Source organism: Lepidochelys olivacea (assembly GCF_965140295.1).
Source record: "Lepidochelys olivacea isolate rLepOli2 genome assembly, chromosome: 2".
NCBI classification, from domain to species: Eukaryota; Metazoa; Chordata; order Testudines; family Cheloniidae; genus Lepidochelys; species Lepidochelys olivacea.
Window position 1 is genome coordinate 265,301,402 of NC_140412.1, and position 17,389 is coordinate 265,318,790.

Below are 17,389 nucleotides of genomic sequence, written 5' to 3' on the forward strand. Positions count from 1 at the left end.
AGCAGGTGTATGTGCTTCTGGGTTGTCTGTCTAATGCAAATGTGGTTTTCTCGAGCAGGGCTCTCCCAGAGATGGCCTCCAGACACCGTTTCAGAACAGAACAAACAGAAGCAGCTCTTCTTTCCATTAGAAGTCAGGCCCAGACGTTACGCAAGCTGAAGCGGAAGCTCATCGGTCATTGGCCAGCCTAGTGGGAAACGATTAGAACATGGCCTCTTGACAATCCAGGATTGATAGCCATTGGACTGGCCTTGGGATAGTGGCTGCAGCTGGTTTCTGCACTGGAAATTATTCTACTTGGAAGCTCTGTTGTCCAAATATTTTGCTACCAAAACATGACGACTAGATAGTTTGTTGCCAGAAACATACATGGTCGTGTGAACTGTCGATGAGTAACCAAAGCAGGGGAGGAATGTTCTCGTGGTTAAGAACCTGGCCTGGGACTCAGGGAAGCTGGGTTCAATTCATGGTTGTCACAGACTCCCTGTGTGGCCTTAAGCAACTCCTTCCCCCTTTCTGTGCCTCAGTTCCCCATCTGCAGGATGGGAGGAGGAATAATCCTTTCTTTGTTTGTCTTGTGTATTTAGATTGTGAACTCTGCAGGGCAGGGGCGGTATCTCTCTCTCTCTCTCTCTCTCTCTCTCTCTCTCTGTGTACAGCATCTAGCACAGAAGGCTGTTAATGACTATTATTTACTTACAGGAGCACTCTACGGGACAGTCACTGATTTGGTGAGTTCATAATCTAACCTGATCTCAGGTGGGTCCTATGGGCACTTCTATAATAATGACAATTAACAATAAAAAATGTGGCTAGAAAATGGAATTGGAGCCAGCAGAGGGGAATGACCACCCTAATTAGAGAGAGCTGAAAGAAAAAATATGGTCAGAAATTTAACAGCTTGCATTATTTATGTTGTTTGGTTCCCATTTTTCCCTGCCTGGATGATGAAAAGAGACTGGTCAGTTTTGCTCTGGTTTCTAGTCAGTTTCCAGTTATTTTCACTTCTAGTTCTCCTGTTCAACCCCAATACTGCAATGGTTGGGTTGTGAACATTAAAGCGTGGGGGTGTTTACATTGTTTTAACTTTTCTTTCACCAGATTCTTTTTTAATTTTATGGCCTTAAAAGATCACTTTTTTACTAAATCTAAATTTGGAGCCAAAATGGATCCCTGGTGTGTTTACAACAGCATTGGAGATGGATGGAAGTCAGGGCTGTTGAGTGGAAGATGGAGGTGATACTTTGTGGATCAAATGGCAAGACGGATGGACACACCGGGAAGCTCACATCTTTTGGGGGAGGATTTGGTCTCATTTGCCATCCAAATGAAAGTGGCAAATAGACACCCAAAGCAGTGACAGCATGAAAATCTGGGACCCATTACTGAACTGTCCCAGAAGTCAATGGAAGTTGAGCACCCTTGCAAGACTGTACAGTACATAAAGCACTTTTGTCTCTGATCAACCCCTCTTTGTATGTTGCATCCCTTGCCCTGCATCTGCTTTGGCTATTTGGATAGTGAGCTCTTCTGGGAAGGGGCCGTCTTTTATTTATTAGGTATTTGCACGGCATCGAACACAATAGAATCCCTGACTGACACCTCTTGCCATTTCACAATACAAATAATTATCAGTAATAACTGTAATGAGTTGGGGGTTCTGACTCTGCCACTTCTGAACTGTGGGTGATTTTCTGAAATTGTATCAAGAAATTACTGTACCATGGAAAGCCGACATGCACTTGGATCCCCCATGAGTTAGCAGGGTTTTGCCATGTCTCTGCCAGGCCAGAGACAGTGGTGAATGATCAGCACTTAATGATTGTCTGTTCAAAGTAAGACACCTTGGGACAATAGGTTTGCTCTACCTGGGAGAAGACACTTCCTCCTCTTGTCTGAAGCGGGGAGGAGTGGGGGGTGATGGAAAGTTACCAAGATGCAGAACAGGAAAATAGCAAAGGTGGTCTATAAAGCAGTAGTCTATAAAGACATTCAGAGGGGGGAACTGGGGGCAGGAGCCATTTTTCCCCAGATTAAGACCATAGAATATTAGGGTTGGAAGAGATCTCAGGAGGTCATCTAGTCCAAACCCCTGCTCAAAGCAGGACCAACACCCACTAAATCAAGCCAGGCCTTAAAAACCTCTAAGGATGGAGATTCCACCACCATGATGAGGGAAGCTGCTGCAGGGCAGGGTAGGTAAGAATGGGAAGGCCACTGCCTATGTGTGATGGAACAGAGGTGATGCCCCCAGAGCTCCCAAGGGAAGGGTGAGGTAATGAGGGACATTGCATTTAGGATGTTTTATTGTTTGTGTGATCTGTGCTTTCTCGTGCTTTCCATGATTAACTATAAAGAGCATGAAGTTGATAGACTGAACAAAGAGCGTGTGTGTGTGTTGATGGTGGCACAGCCCCTGATAGAACCAGAAGCTTCACACCTTTAGGGTGGAGTTCCAGGAGAGGGGTGTGCTTGCATACTGGGGCATCTGCAGTGTCCACCAGAAGGGATAGGCTGCACCAGAAGGGATAGGCTGCTAGACAGCGGGTTCCAAGACTCGGGGAGTGGGGGGTGCCAGATAGAAGGTCTGCACCCTGGGAGTGTGTCTAGGGACCCTGAGATTGAAACAGTGGCTGGACTCAGTTCAGGGTCCAGGAGCTTGAATCCAAATCACAGAGGTTTGGATTCCCCTCACAGCAGTCCTAGTGAGAGGCCAGGCAGGGCTGCTGCAAGGATCTGAGACAATAATGTTTGCTGCTTCCAGGACTCAAAGCATCCATTGCATCTTCATGAAGCTTCTTTCTGTCCAAGCTGAAGTGGGCCAGCTGCTTCAAAAGACATTCTCTCTTCCAGCATTTGCACTTGGCTCCCAAAAAATGCACTTGTTCCTATTTGTTATCAGATGAGAAGGTGTGGGTAACCCACTGAAGCCAAGCGAGCTCCTGCGGCTTGTACATTGCACTCTCATTGGCGAATTGTCTGAGTTCATTGGAATGCCGCTTGCTTTCTTTTCACCAGCTCTCTCTTTCAATAGGCTCCGTGTTTGCTGTGCTTTGAGCTGTCCGAGCCTGGACTCCTCGGTGGCTGAGGCCAAAAAGCCCATTTTCTGCTGCCTTCTCATAAAAAGAAAAATGGCTCCAAACCAAATAATGACGTGGAATCAAAGAGCCTCGTACAAATCATGTTAATCACCCGCGAATACTCAGAGCAAAAGTTGTTTTGTCTTTTTTTCCCATTTTTCTTTTTGGCAGTAAAACTGGGAACGAGCGACCGGAAGTTAGAAATTGTTAGCTTACATTTTACAAAGCTTGGAATGAGCCTTTTAATCTGAGAGTGTTAGAGGTTGCACAATCTCAAAATCTTAATGCTCTTATCCAATCCATCCAGCTATCTAGCTAATCTTCTACCTTTGAACAAATCACAAACTTTTCCTAACACTAGAGCAACAGGAATTTGAGGGGGAAGATCCCTGAAATAACTCTGAGATCTGTTTTCTATCAGACGAGAGGCTCTCAGCCTGGGAAAATCTCAGGAGATATCAAAATGAATTCCCTATACCACGGCTTCCCCTCCAAAATTTAGGCTGTGAATTTTGAACATTTCTTGTTTTTCAAGAATCATGGGTGATCTTATCTAAGCATAAGTTTCCTCTGGTCTTCCTCCAGGGAGGGGAATTTGTGCTGCTCATTACCAGAGTTGGCCAAAACTCACAATTTTTGGTTCATAACATTTTGCATTTTTGGTTGATTTCACTTTGGAGCCAAGCCTCAGCTAGAGATGAGGCTCCAACCGGGAGTGTGGACATCTTGGCATAGTCTGTCCTGGAGCTCTGGGTAGAAGTGAGACTCACAGGGCTTCTACTTCTCCTGCTTCATAGCAGGAAACAGGGTAGCCCCTGGGTCCCCAGCCCTGGGACAGTTCTCATGGCAGCAGAGCAGTAACTAAGCATTTTAGCACTCAGGGTGAGCAATCATATTTGCACCCCCTAGAGGTGACATATGGGGGGTATGCAGGGCCACATGGCCCCCCCAGATTTCTGCCTTGCTAGGGGGATGCACCCCACAGTTTGAAAACTGTCACCTCCTGTCAGGAGTCGGTAGCTCTGAAGCTGGTGGGAGCTGCCTGTCCCGTTCAGTCCCCTGAGTCTACATACTGAGGGATCCAGGGCACTTGTTGGCTGCCCAGCAACCCAACCTGCCCTGCTCCCTGAGCCGACTCCCCCTGCATGGCCAGGTGCTCCCCAGGAAGGGCGGGTGGCACAGCTTGGAGCTGTCCCCTGACACACTCTTGCCTCTGCCCTGAAGGAGCCCGGTGCTGGCCAGCGACACCCCCAGGAGCCGGCCCCGCCCAAGGAGCCCAGCTGCCATGAGATGTTCCCGACAGTACTCACCCCCTGGGGGCACCTGCCTCTCGCAGCCCAGTCACAGCCCGCTCGCTGCCCGGGGACCTGCCACTGCAGCCCGGTCATTCTCCCCACACTCCCTCTTGCCTTGCCCTAGTTACGGCCCTGCATGACAGGGCTCCTCCGGGAGCTGTGGACCCTGGCATCCAAACTCCCAGCATCTCACTAGGCAATCAGGGAGTTGCCAGATGGAAACTTGCCTGTGTTTTGCTGGAACCTGCGACAGGTCTGACAAAATGTTTTGCCCCCTCAAACTGGCATTTTCTGATGAAACTACGTGTAGTTGGAAAATTCCTGACCAGTTCTACTAACAAACCTCCTCCATCCCACAACTCTGCTGTTATCCTTACCTTGATAACCCTTATCTTCTGTACTAATCACCCTCTCTCTTTTAATACTTACAAGAGCAATGGGACCTGCAGGTTGCTGAACTCTCTATGGCCTTTTCATTTCGGTGCCTCCATTTTGAAAGAGATTTAGGCACCAAAAGCTGCTGATAGGTACCGACTGGGATTGTCAAAAACACCTATGTGCCTAGCTCCCATTGAATTATCTGTATCTTTTGGTGGCGAATTACATTTAAAAAGCTGTCTAAAGTTAGTCACCTAAATCCAAACTTAGTCCCCTAAATGAAATTGTCCTGATTTCCAAAGGTGCTGCTCATACACAGAGCCTGTCAAAGTCACGGGGAGGAGTGGATGCTCAGCACTTCTGAAAATCAGGCTACTCTTATGTAGGTGCCTAAATATAACGTTTGTCAACAAAGTTTGAAAATACGGGCCTGCAAGTTAAACACCAAAGGGGAAACGGTCCAGTCCTGTCACCTTTCCAGACCAGGATCTGCCACTGCAATCAGTGGGAATTCTGCACACACGCTGCTTCTGAGATCAACTCTTCAAGGAGGTAACTAACATATGTCTATGAGTCAGAAGAAAGCAGGTCATCATCTCAAAGCAAGACAAGAACAAAAGGTATTCCAGAACTGAGAAGAACAAAAGAGCAAAAACTCAGCACCTCTTTTCTAAAGCAATTCCAGCCTCAATCATGATCAGTTGGAAGGATCCTCAAGAAAAATGATGATCAAAACATTCTGGGTTACAGGGTCAAATCCAGTACAGGTCATCAGTGACTGTATGTTGTTACTCTCTGATGGCTGTTTGGTATGACAAATGAGTTGGTGGCTATCAATGGTTAAGTGCCCACATCTCAAATAATAACACCACTAATTGAGTTCCTTTTTGATGGTCTTGGCTTGGAGGCCATGGAATGAATGGGCCATGGAGACTCAACGACCCTCTTTTGTCATTTGATATGGTCCCCTCCAGGTTAGGGAGAGGGCATATCAAGAGGCAACGCAAGGCGAAGCTAACCCAGACTATACTTGACTTGTGGGAACATAGAGGAGTCTAGGCTCTTGAGCTATTCATCTGGCACCTTTAATTGGTCTACAAGGTCTAAATACATGAAAAATAAATGGTAATAAACTGAACAGCACATCCAGTTCTGGTCCAGTGTGGCCAAAAAGGCTAATGTGATCCTTGGATGTACAAACAGGAGTGGGAGTAGGGGGGTTGTATTACCTCTGTGTTTGGCATTGATGCAACAGCTGTTGGAACACAGCGTCCAGTTCTGTCGTCCACAATTCAAGATGGATGTTGGAAAGTTGGAGAGGGTTCAGAGAAGAGCCTCAAGACTGATTAAAGGATTGTAAAACCTGCCATACAGTGATAGACTCAAGGAGCTGAATCTATTTACCTTAACAAAGAGAAGGTTAAGGGGTGACTTGATTACAGTCTAGAAGTACCTACAAAAGGAAGAGAAATTTGATAACAGCAGGCTGATTAACATAGCAGACAAAAGTCTAACAAGAGCCAGTGGCAGGAAATTGAAGCTGGACAAATACAGACCAGAAATAAGGTGCGAGGTCATTAACCACAGAAACAATTTACCAAGGGTCCCTTACCAAAGGATTCTTCATCAATGAAAATTTGAAAATCAAGATTGGATGTTTTTTCTACAAGCTGCGCTTTAGTTCAAACAGGAATGAATCCAGAAAAGTGCAATGATCTGTGTCATACCAGAGCTCAGACTAGATGGTGATAATTGGCCTGATGAATAAAAGAGCAAGAAACTCTCCCAGAGAAGTCCCACTGCCCAAATTCTCTGCTGGCGCAAGTCGGCAAAGCTGCATTGAAGCCAGTGGAGTTGCACCAGCAGAGTTTGTGTCTGTGTTTTTTTTCCTCTCCTTGTGACTGTACACACCTGGATATTTTTAGCTCTCAGCTGATGAAACCCCTGCTGACAATCTGCACTGCCACCTTGTGTGAATCGAGCTTTGTCTGTGCTTTCTCCAAACCCTTCTGCCTCATTGACGCCGAACATTTCTTCTCATGTTTCCATCTCTGTGCACAGACCCCCCATGATTGACAGATTCTTATTATTACTGGCAAGCGTTAGCACCCTTCTGATATTTGCCGGTGGCCTGTATGTCCCCCTGCTGTGCAAACTGAGGGTCTGTTCTTGCAAGCTGTTGCACTGTGCCCCACTGAAATCTTGCAAGGAGTGAGTCTCCCTTCTTACACCTTTCATAGAATCATAGAATATCAGGGTTGGAAGGGACCTCAGGAGGTCATCTAGTTCAACCCCCTGCTCAAAGCAGGACCAATCCCCAATTTTTGTCACGATCCCTAAATGGCCCCCTCAAGGATTGAACTCACAACCCTCGGTTTAGCAGGCCAATGCTCAAATCACTGAGCTATCCCTCCCCGTTTCCTCCTAGGGCAGCCTCTACACCTAGAAATGTTTCCGCGATTGGGCATTTAGGCTGTTAGATCTTCATGGTGGAGACTCTTCAGCTGGCGTCAATCAGTATAGCTCCACTGCTGATTTACACTAGCTGAGGATTTGGCTGTAAGGTATTCATAGTTACTTAGCATTTAAGGCCAGAAAGAACCATTAGATCGTCTAGTCTAACCACCTGCGTATCACACATCATCACATTTCATCCAGTTACCCCTGTATTGAGTCCAGTAACGTGGGTTAGAATAAAGCATTTCAGTACTCAGGAGAAGGGAGGGAGTTGATTAGGTGAGATAAGCTCTGATGAGCCCCGCAGCCGATCCACACTCCATGTTACAGAGGAAAGCGGAAAACAAAGTTCCTGCCTATATATATGTATATATATATACAGAGAGAGAGAGATACATACACACATGTTGAATTGCATAGTCCAAGTCTGTGTAAAATATGCCTGTCTTGTGCTCTGCTTTTCCCCTCAGGAAATTGAAAACTGGACTGGATAAAGTATAAAATAGCAAACAATTCTGCATTGGCAGACGAAGAATCTCAGCTGGACCTAATAGCCCTTTCCCTTCTCTGGCATGTAAGTTTCGATCATCCGATGTCAGGGGGAATTTTTTTTTTTTTTTTAATTGCAGAGACTTTTCAGGTTGTCAGTTTCATCCCGTTTTCGGCTCACCTCACTTTGTCTCTTCACTGTTATTCTCTCTCTGCAAAAAACAAAACAAAACACCCAACCCAGATATTTCTCTCTTTGCTCTTTTCCTGTCACTGACATGAAAATCACACCCTGGGTGGCTTTTCAGGGGAGCTGGCAAAGCCAGATGAATTACTAGGGTGAAACACCAGGCAATTACATTTGGATGTCATTATGAAATCCTGTCCTCACCTTGAGAAACATAAAGCTTTCCTTGCTTCTCTGGCTTTCTCATAGTTCTGGCTTCATTTGTTAACAGAGTGCCTGGGTTGTTCAGCTCAGGCCTTGTCCATATTCGGCGTTGCACCTGTTTAACTAAAGGTGTCATTTCTATTCTATACAGGTCTTTATACCACACATCACCACAGTATCTGATTAAGCAATGTGACTAACATCTCTCATGTGTGATTCATTCTCCCGTTAGTCTCATTCATTTTGTGTGCAGTGGAGTGTTTTATTTTGGTAGGCTTTTGTTTTTATTTTAAATATGCATATGATGGGGTACACAGACCTAACGCTGAACAAGAAGGGGTTAATGAGAGCCTTTGGGCCCAATCAGTTCCACCCTATTATATTTGTGCAAGATCAAGCCAGGGGGAGGTGCAGAGATAAAAAGGGAAAAGACCCGCTCACTGGTGGCCGACTGGGAAAGGAAATGCGCCTCTTGAGCCAGCCAGTGAAGGAGGACCTGGCTGCGGCTAGAACCGTAACTAGAGGCTGCCTTGAAGCTGCCTGGAAGGAAGGATCAGCTGGGGTGAGAGCCAGACTAAAGACCCTTAAGTGTCAGAGCTGACTGGAGGCAGATAGGCCCAGTGCAGGACCTTTCTGTTTATCAACTAATTTCGATCCCCTTTGTTCTGAGATCTGCAGAAGAGTCAGCTGGAGAAGAGACCGCGAGAAAGGCCTAGCTGCAGGCCAAGGACACAGCAGGGGTTCTGAACAAGCACACCTCATCTGCTTCATGCAGGTTCCCTGGGCTGGGCTCCCGTACTGGCCCACCCGAGGCAGGAACAGGAAGACCCCAGAGCCAAAAGCTGGTAGGCCCCAAAAGCCTGGAGTTGGACCTAAACTCTGGCGTGTCACCGCCAAGACCAGTGGTGTGTTGGACCCTGCTTTCCCTGAAGGGGGAAGCACTAAAAGTGACCGGGGGGGCGGGGAGGGCAGCTCATAGGAAGAGGTAGCCCACGAGGGCTGGGTGGCTGTCAACAGGGGACATCAAAGGAGGAGAAAGGCCACTAGGCCACACACAGCCACAAGGGTGCAGGCCTGCAGTGATTAGACATTTCCCCCATACACGTTGCTCTGTGTTTCTCAGAGAAGGCAGGTCAAAGACCTGCCCCCTTGCACTTGGAGCAGAAGACAGGGACGTTTGGGATGATCCTAGTTCCTGGGGGAGTTTGTTTTCTTGGACTGGCCCCAAGAAAACTCTGTCTGCTGCACGGATTAATTTTACCCGTTTTGGTAGAATGTTTCATTGTGCCAGAGCAATGCAGTTCTCAATCATGGTCTTCATCCCAGAGCACCAGGGTCTTTAAGATACCCTGGGCCCAGCCCCTGGAGCGCGCTGAAGCTGAGGACTGAGACTTTTTTTATTCTAAACCAGTAAAATTAAACTGGTGCAAAACACAGTGTAGATGCTCTTAAACCCGTTGGAACCTGGCACACATTAATTTAGCTTAATCCAGTAAGGAATCAATTTAAGGGATATAAACCTGGTTTGAATCTAGTTATAATGATCCACACTTTGTTTTCAAATTTAAGTGTATTTCCACTGTGTATTGAACCGGTTAAACTACGTTTGTTTTCTGAACCAATTTAAAATTAAACTGGTGCAATTTGGAATATTGACCAGGGTCAACAGATGGCAGATTAGGCAGGTGAGAAATCTGGATTCCCATCTGGCCCCTAACGAGGAATTCCATGTAGCTTGTTTTGCTGCAGCTGTCTCTGTGGTTCACCTGGTTGGGCATTTTGTACACGATGCTGCCATTGAGGACAAAATAAGATGCCCAGGACAAAGCTGCGTCTGGGAAGTGGCTTGTGCTTAGAGCTGTGGGAACCTTTAAATTGCCTGGCCTCACCCGCTTCCAGGTTGCATTGCAAATGCAGAAAGTCAGCCCAGGATCATCCACAGATGCACCAGCCTCTGAACCTATGCCCTGTTTCAAGCATTGGCGGATAGAAAACTTCACACTGAAACCATCAGTAACTTGGCAGCTCCATTTATGTTTGCCTGTGAGTTTCTCAAACTGGGAATTCTAAGGGATATTCATGGCTAGAGCTGAGTGGAAAAGGGTTTTCCCATCCCATGTTCTTGTTGAGATTTTGAAAACTTTCCCTTTCCACATCCTGATGATACTGAGATCTTTTGAGGTTTTTCTAAAAAAAAGTCAGAGAGAATAGCTTGGTGATTAGGGATCTCAGCAGAGTCAGACCAGAGACTTGATCATGGGTTTCCCCATGTCCCAGACAAGCCATCTAACCACTGGGATCTTTCGGATAGTGGTGCTTTCTCTCCTTTTGCACATATATTTCATCCTGGAACTGAGATACTTTTTTGGGAGGGTCAAATCTGGTATGTTCCCATGACCTTTCAGCATTTTCCAGCAACATTTAGTCAAATTCTTGACCAGCTCTATTCATGGCACAAGGGCATATGTGGATTGTGACCCAAGGAAATGTGTGCACTAAATGTAATGGAGGTACCCCAGCCTTAGAAGTGGGGTGTAGGTAGAGCTTTGAATTCCCATAAATTAAGGCTTGTTTGAACGTCTGTAGGGTAAAATACAAACAAACGGTACAGTTACAGTGTGTCTCTCAGAACACACATTTAATGCATCGAGACAGAATCACAATTAAACAATCAAGGTGAAATGCTCACCTTTACTCCAACACATTAAAAAATCCATGGCTTCATGGTTGCCACTATGATGGATGCTTGGGGCCTGATCCAGAACTCATTGAAGCCAAGAGGAGTCTTTCCGCTAACTTCCGCGGACTTCAGACTATACTTGTAGAGGTTCCTGGTAAGGACAGAGCTCAATTTCTACTGCAAAAGCCATTTGAACTAAACTAATCTCCATTGGCTCTTAGTAATACAAGGTCCATGAAACACACATGAGCAGTTCTGATCCTATCCAGCAGAGGGCAGCAGAATGCATGCCCACATTAGCTGTCGGGGTAGCCGTGTTAGTCTGTATCCACAAAAACAACGAGGAGTCCGGTGGCACGTTAAAGACTAACAGATTTATTTGAGTATAAGCTTTCGTGGGTAAAAACCCCACTTCTTCAGATGCATGGAGTGAAAATTACAGATACAGGCATAAATATACTGATACATGAAGAGAAGGGAGTTACCTTACGAGTGGAGAACCAGTGTTGACAGGGCCAATTCGATCAGGGTGGATGTGGTCCACTCCCAATAACTGATGAGGAGGTGTCAATTCCAGGAGAGGCAAAGCTGCTTTTGTAATGAGCCAGCCATTCCCAGTCCCTATTCAAGCCCAAATTAATGGTGTTACATTTGCAAATGAATTTTAGTTCTGCTGTTTCTCTTTGAAGTCTGTTTCTGAAGTTTTTTTGTTCAAGTATAGCTACTTTCAAATCTGTTATAGAATGTCCAGGGAGATTGAAGTGTTCTCCCTCTGGCTTTTGTATGTTATCATTCCTGATGTCCAATTTGTGTCCATTTATTCTTTTACGTAGGGACTGTCCGTTTGGCCAATGTACATGGCAGAGGGGCATTGCTGGCAGGGCCTGTGCAAGGATATTTTGTGCCCCAGGCAAAACTTCCACCTTGCCCCCCCCCCCGCCTCCCCCACCCCTCCCCCCAGAGCATCGCTTATTATAAACTTTCAAAAATGAATACTGCATAATGATTAAAATGCAAGTTCAACAATGTTTCTCTTTTCTTTATTCAATCGTTTTCCAGCAATAGTGTAAAACACAATTTTGGGGCACTGCTTTTTGGCGCCCCCAAATCTTGGTGCCTTAGGCAGCTGCCTACTTTGCCTAGTGGTTACACCGGCCTTGATTGCTGGCACATGATGGCATATACAACATTAGTAGACGTGCAGGTGAATGAGCCTCTGATGGTGTGGCTGATGTGGTTGGGTCCTCTGATGGTGTCGCTAGAGTAGATATGGGGACAGAGTAGGCAACGAGGTTTGCTACAGGGATTGATTCCTGGGTTAGTGTTTCTGTGGTGTGGTGTGTAGTTGCTGGTGAGTATTTGCTTCAGGTTGGGGGGCTGTCTGTAAGCGAAGACTGACCTGCCTCCCAAGGTCTGGGAGAGTGAGGGATCATTTTCCAGAATAGGTTATAGATCGTTGATAATGTGCTGGAGAGGTTTTAGCTGAGGGCTGTACGTGATGGCCAGTGGTGTTCTGTTATTTTCCTTGTTGGGCCTGTCCTGTAGTAGGTGATTTCTGGGTACCCGTCTCGCTCTGTCAATCTGTTTCCTCACTTCCCCAGGTGGGTATTGTAGTTTTAAGAATGCTTGATAAAGATCTTGTAGGTGTTTGTCTCTGTCTGAGGGATTGGAGAAAATCCGGTTGTATCTTAGGGCTTGGCTGTAGACAATGGATTGTGTGATGTGTCCTGGATGGAAGCTGGAGGCATGTAAGTAAGTATAGCAGTCAGTAGGTTTCCGGTATAGGGTGATGTTTATGTGACCATCATTTATTAGCACTGTAGTGTCCAGGAAGTGGATCTCTTGTGTGGACTGGTCCAGGCTGAGGTTGATAGTGGGGTGGAAATTGTTGAAATCCAGGTGGAATTCTTCGAGGGCCTCCTTTCCGTGGGTCCATATGATGAAGATGTCATCAGTGAGGCGCAAGTAGAGTAGGGGAGTTAGGGGACGAGAGCTGAGCAAGCGTTGTTCTAAGTCAGCCATAAAAATGTCGGCATATTGTGGGGCCATGCGGGTACCCATAGCAGTGCCGCTGACTTGAAGGTATAAGTTGTCCCCAAATCTGAAATGGTTGTGGGTGAGGACATAGTCACAAAACTCAGCCACCAGGTGTGCCGTGGCCTCATCAGGGATACTGTTCTTGACAGGTTGCAGTCCATCCTCATGTGGAATATTGGTATAAAGAGCTTCTACATCCATAGTGGCCAGGATGGTGTTTCCAGGAAGATCACCAATGCATTGTAGTTTCCTCAGAAAGTCGGTGGTGTCCCCAAGATAGCTGGGAGTTCTGGTAGCGTAGGGTCTGAGGAGAGAGTCCAAATAGCCAGATAATCCTGCTGTAAGAGTGCCGATGCTTGAGATGATGGGGTGTCCAGGATTTCCAGGTTTATGGATCTTGGGTAGCAGATAGAATACCCCTGGTCAGGGCTCTGGGGGTGTGTCTGTGTAGATTTGTTCCCGTGCTGTAGCAGGGAGTTTCTTGAGCAGATGGTGTAGTTTCTTTTGGTACTCCTCAGTGGGATCAGAGGATAGTGGCCTGTAGAATGTGGTGTTGGAGAGTTGCCTGGCAGCCTCCTGTTCATAATCCGACCCGTTCATGAGGACGACAGCACCTCCTTTGTCAGCCCCTTTGATTATAATGTCAGAGTTGTTTCTGAGGCTGTGGATGGCGTTGTGTTCTGTATGGCTGAGGTTATGGGACAAGTGATTCTGTTTGTTCACAATTAGCTGGTTTCCTTACAGTATGTGCTATACAGGTGAAATGTTTTATCAGACAATTCAAAGCAACCCTGCTTAGACTCACTGATGATATTAAGGACACTTCTTAAATCTGTCCAGTAAAGTCAATCACCTCCCCAGGCGCACACAAAATGAATAAACATTATTCATAGAATCATAGAATATCAGGGTTGGAAGGACATCAGGAGGCCATCTAGTCCAACCCCCGCTCAAAGCAGGACCAATCCCCAACTAAATCATCCCAGCCAGGGCTTTGTCAAGCCTGACCTTAAAAACCTCTAAAGAAGGAGATTCCACCACCTCCCTAAGTAACATATTCCAGTGCTTCACCACCCTCCTACTGAAAAAGTTTTTCCTAATATCCAACCTAAACCTCCCGCACTGCAACTTGAGACCATTACTCCTCGTTCTGTCATCTACTACCACTGAGAACAGTCTAGATCCATCCTCTTTGGAACCCCCTTTCAGGTAGTTGAAAGCAGCTATCAAATCCCCCCTCATTCTTCTCTTCCTCAGACTAAACAATCCCAGTTCCCTCAGCCTCTCCTCATAAGTCATGTGTTCCAGACCCCTAATCATTTTTGTTGCCCTCTGCTGGACTCTTTCCATTTTTTCCACACCCTTCTTGTAGTGTGGGGCCCAAAACTGGACACAGTATTCCAGATGAGGCCTCACCAATGTTGAATAGAGGGGAATGATCACGTCCCTCGATCTGCTGGCAATACTCCTACTTATACAGCCCAAAATGCCGTTAGCCTTCTTGGCAACAAGGGCACACTGTTTAAAAATAGCCAGAGCTTCGCGAACCAGCTGAGCGGCGGCGAATCAGCTGAGCAGCGGGGAACAGCAGAGCAGCACACAGCAGGAGTTTGCCTGGGAGTTCGCCTGGAGTGAGCCCAGTGAGGCTTACATCTTGCCAACTTCTCTGAGGAAGCTCATAGTAGGAAGGTGATATGGAAGGTGGGGGTTCAGCTGTTGTGACCTGCATTGGATGTGCCATGTTTGTCTTTCTTCCACAGGACAGAAGCGACTTTGTCTGTACAAAGTGCAAGCTGGTCTCCATATTGGAAGAGAAGATTGAAGGTCTGGAGCAACAGATAACGATCCTGCGTTGCATACGAGAAACGGAGGATTTTCTGGACAAAAGTCAGGATATGCTTCTACGGGCACAAAGCTCTAAAGATTTAGAGCAGGTTGCACAGCGGAGCCAAGAGGCCAGTGAAGAAGCTTGGCAACATGTGACCTCCGGAAGAAGAAGGGGGAATGTCCGGGTTCCAACAACGCGGACACAGGTAACTAACCGTTTTCCTGTTCTCTCCACAGGTACCATTGCGGAGAGTGGACCAGATGATATGTCTGGGAGGAAAAAGCAGAAGGAGACTCCGCTGGTTGGAAGGCATGAGATGCACTGTCCTGAGATGGGGGCTTCCACGACCACCACTCCCAAGAGAAGGAGGCGGGTGGTGGTGGTCGGGGACTCTCTCCTCCGGGGGACTGAGTCATCTATCTGCCGCCCTGACCGGGAAAACCGAGAAGTCTGCTGCTTACCGGGGGCAAAGATTAGCGATGTGACAGAGAGACTGCCGAGACTCATCAACCCCTCGGATCGCTACCCCTTCCTGCTTCTCCACGTGGGCACCAATGATACTGCCAAGAATGACCTTGAGCGGATCACTGTGGACTACGTGGCTCTGGGAAGAAGGATAAAGGAGTTTGAGGTGCAAGTGGTGTTCTCGTCCATCCTCCCCGTGGAAGGAAAAGGTCTGGGTAGGGACCGTCGAATCGTGGAAGTCAACGAATGGCTACACAGGTGGTGTCGGAGAAAAGGCTTTGGATTCTTTGACCAAGGTATGGTGCTCCATGAAGGAGGAGTGCTGGGCAGAGACGGGCTCCATCTTACGAAGAGAGGGAAGAGCATCTTTGCGAGCAGGCTGGCTAACCTAGTGAGGAGGGCTTTAAACTAGGTTCACCGGGGGAAGGAGACCAAAGCCCTGAGGTAAGTGGGAAAGCGGGATACCAGGAGGAAGCACAGGCAGGAATGTCCGTGAGGGGAGGGCTCCTGCCTCATACTGAGAATGAGGGACGATCAGCAGGTTATCTCAAGTGCTTATATACGAATGCACAAAGCCTTGGAAACAAGCAGGGAGAACTGGAGGTCCTGGTGATGTCAAGGAATTATGACGTGATTGGAATAACAGAGACTTGGTGGGATAACTCACATGACTGGAGTACTGTCATGGATGGTTATAAACTGTTCAGGAAGGACAGGCAGGGCAGAAAAGGTGGGGGAGTAGCACCGTATGTAAGGGAGCAGCATGATTGCTCAGAGCTCCGGTAGGAAACTGCAGAAAAACCTGAGTGTCTCTGGATTAAGTTTAGAAGTGTGAGCAACAAGAGTGATGTAGTGGTGGGAGTCTGCTATAGACCACCGGACCAGGAGGATGAGGTGGATGAGGCTTTCTTCCGGCAGCTCGCAGAAGCTACTAGATCGCACGCCCTGGTTCTCATGGGTGACTTTAATTTTCCTGATATCTGCTGGGAGAGCAATACAGCGGTGCATAGACAATCCAGGAAGTTTTTGGAAAGCGTAGGAGACAATTTCCTGGTGCAAGTGTTAGAGGAGCCAACTAGGGGGGGAGCTTTTCTTGACCTGCTGCTCACAAACCAGGAAGAATTAGTAGGGGAAGCAAAAGTGGATGGGAATCTGGGAGGCAGTGACCATGAGTTGGTTGAGTTCAGGATCCTGACACAGGGAAGAAAGGTAAGCAGCAGGATACGGACCCTGGACTTCAGGAAAGCAGACTTCGACTCCCTCAGGGAATGGATGGGTAGGATCCCCTGGGGGACTAACATGAAGGGGAAAGGAGTCCAGGAGAGCTGGCTGTATTTCAAGGAATCCCTGTTGAGGTTACAGGGACAAACCATCCCGATGTGTCGAAAGAATAGTAAATATGGCAGGCGACCAGCTTGGCTTAACGGTGAAATCCTAGCGGAACTTAAACATAAAAAAGAAGCTTACAAGAAGTGGAAGTTTGGACATATGACCAGGGAAGAGTATAAAAATATTGCTCGGGCATGTAGGAATGAAATCAGGAGGGCCAAATTGCACCTGGAGCTGCAGCTAGCGGGAGATGTCAAGAGTAACAAGAAGGGTTTCTTCAGGTATGCTGGCAACAAGAAGAAAGCCAAGGAAAGTGTGGGCCCCTTAATGAATGAGGGAGGAAACCTAGTGACAGAGGATGTGGAAAAAGTGAATGTACTCAATGCTTTTTTTGCCTCTGTCTTCACTAACAAGGTCAGCTCCCAGACTGCTGCGCTGGGCATCACAACATGGGGAATAGATGGCCAGCCCTCTGTGGAGAAAGAGGTGGTTAGGGACTATTTAGAAAAGCTGGACGTGCACAAGTCCATGGGGCCGGACGAGTTGCATCTGAGAGTGCTAAAGGAATTGGCGGCTGTGATTGCAGAGCCATTGGCCATTATCTTTGAAAACTCGTGGCGAACAGGGGAAGTCCTGGATGACTGGAAAAAGGCTAATGTAGTGCCAATCTTTAAAAAAGGGAAGAAGAAGGATTCTGGAACTACAGGCCAGTCAGCCTCACCTCAGTCCCCGGAAAAATCATGGAGCAGGTCCTCAAAGAATCAATCCTGAAGCACTTACATGAGAGGAAAGTGATCAGGAACAGTCAGCATGGATTCACCAAGGGAAGATCATGCCTGACTAATCTAATCGCCTTCTATGATGAGATTACTGGTTCTGTGGATGAAGGGAAAGCAGTGGATGTATTGTTTCTTGACTTTAGCAAAGCTTTTGACACGGTCTCCCACAGTATTCTTGTCA

At 47.1% G+C, this 17,389-nt stretch overlaps 1 long non-coding RNA gene across 2 annotated transcripts in view; it reads left to right on the forward strand.

The window, feature by feature from the left end:
* Window positions 1–608: 608 nt before the first annotated feature.
* LOC311516945 overlaps window positions 609–17,389 on the forward strand; it is a 31,069-nt gene continuing 14,288 nt past the window's right edge. The window contains exons 1-3 of one of the 2 annotated variants that reach the window (XR_014710534.1): window positions 609–731; window positions 7,681–7,784; window positions 14,568–14,785. This is a non-coding gene — a long non-coding RNA (uncharacterized lncRNA). Of the gene's footprint in view, window positions 732–7,680; window positions 7,785–14,567; window positions 14,786–17,389 lie in introns of those variants that run through there. The other variant, XR_014710533.1, reaches the window with a different exon arrangement.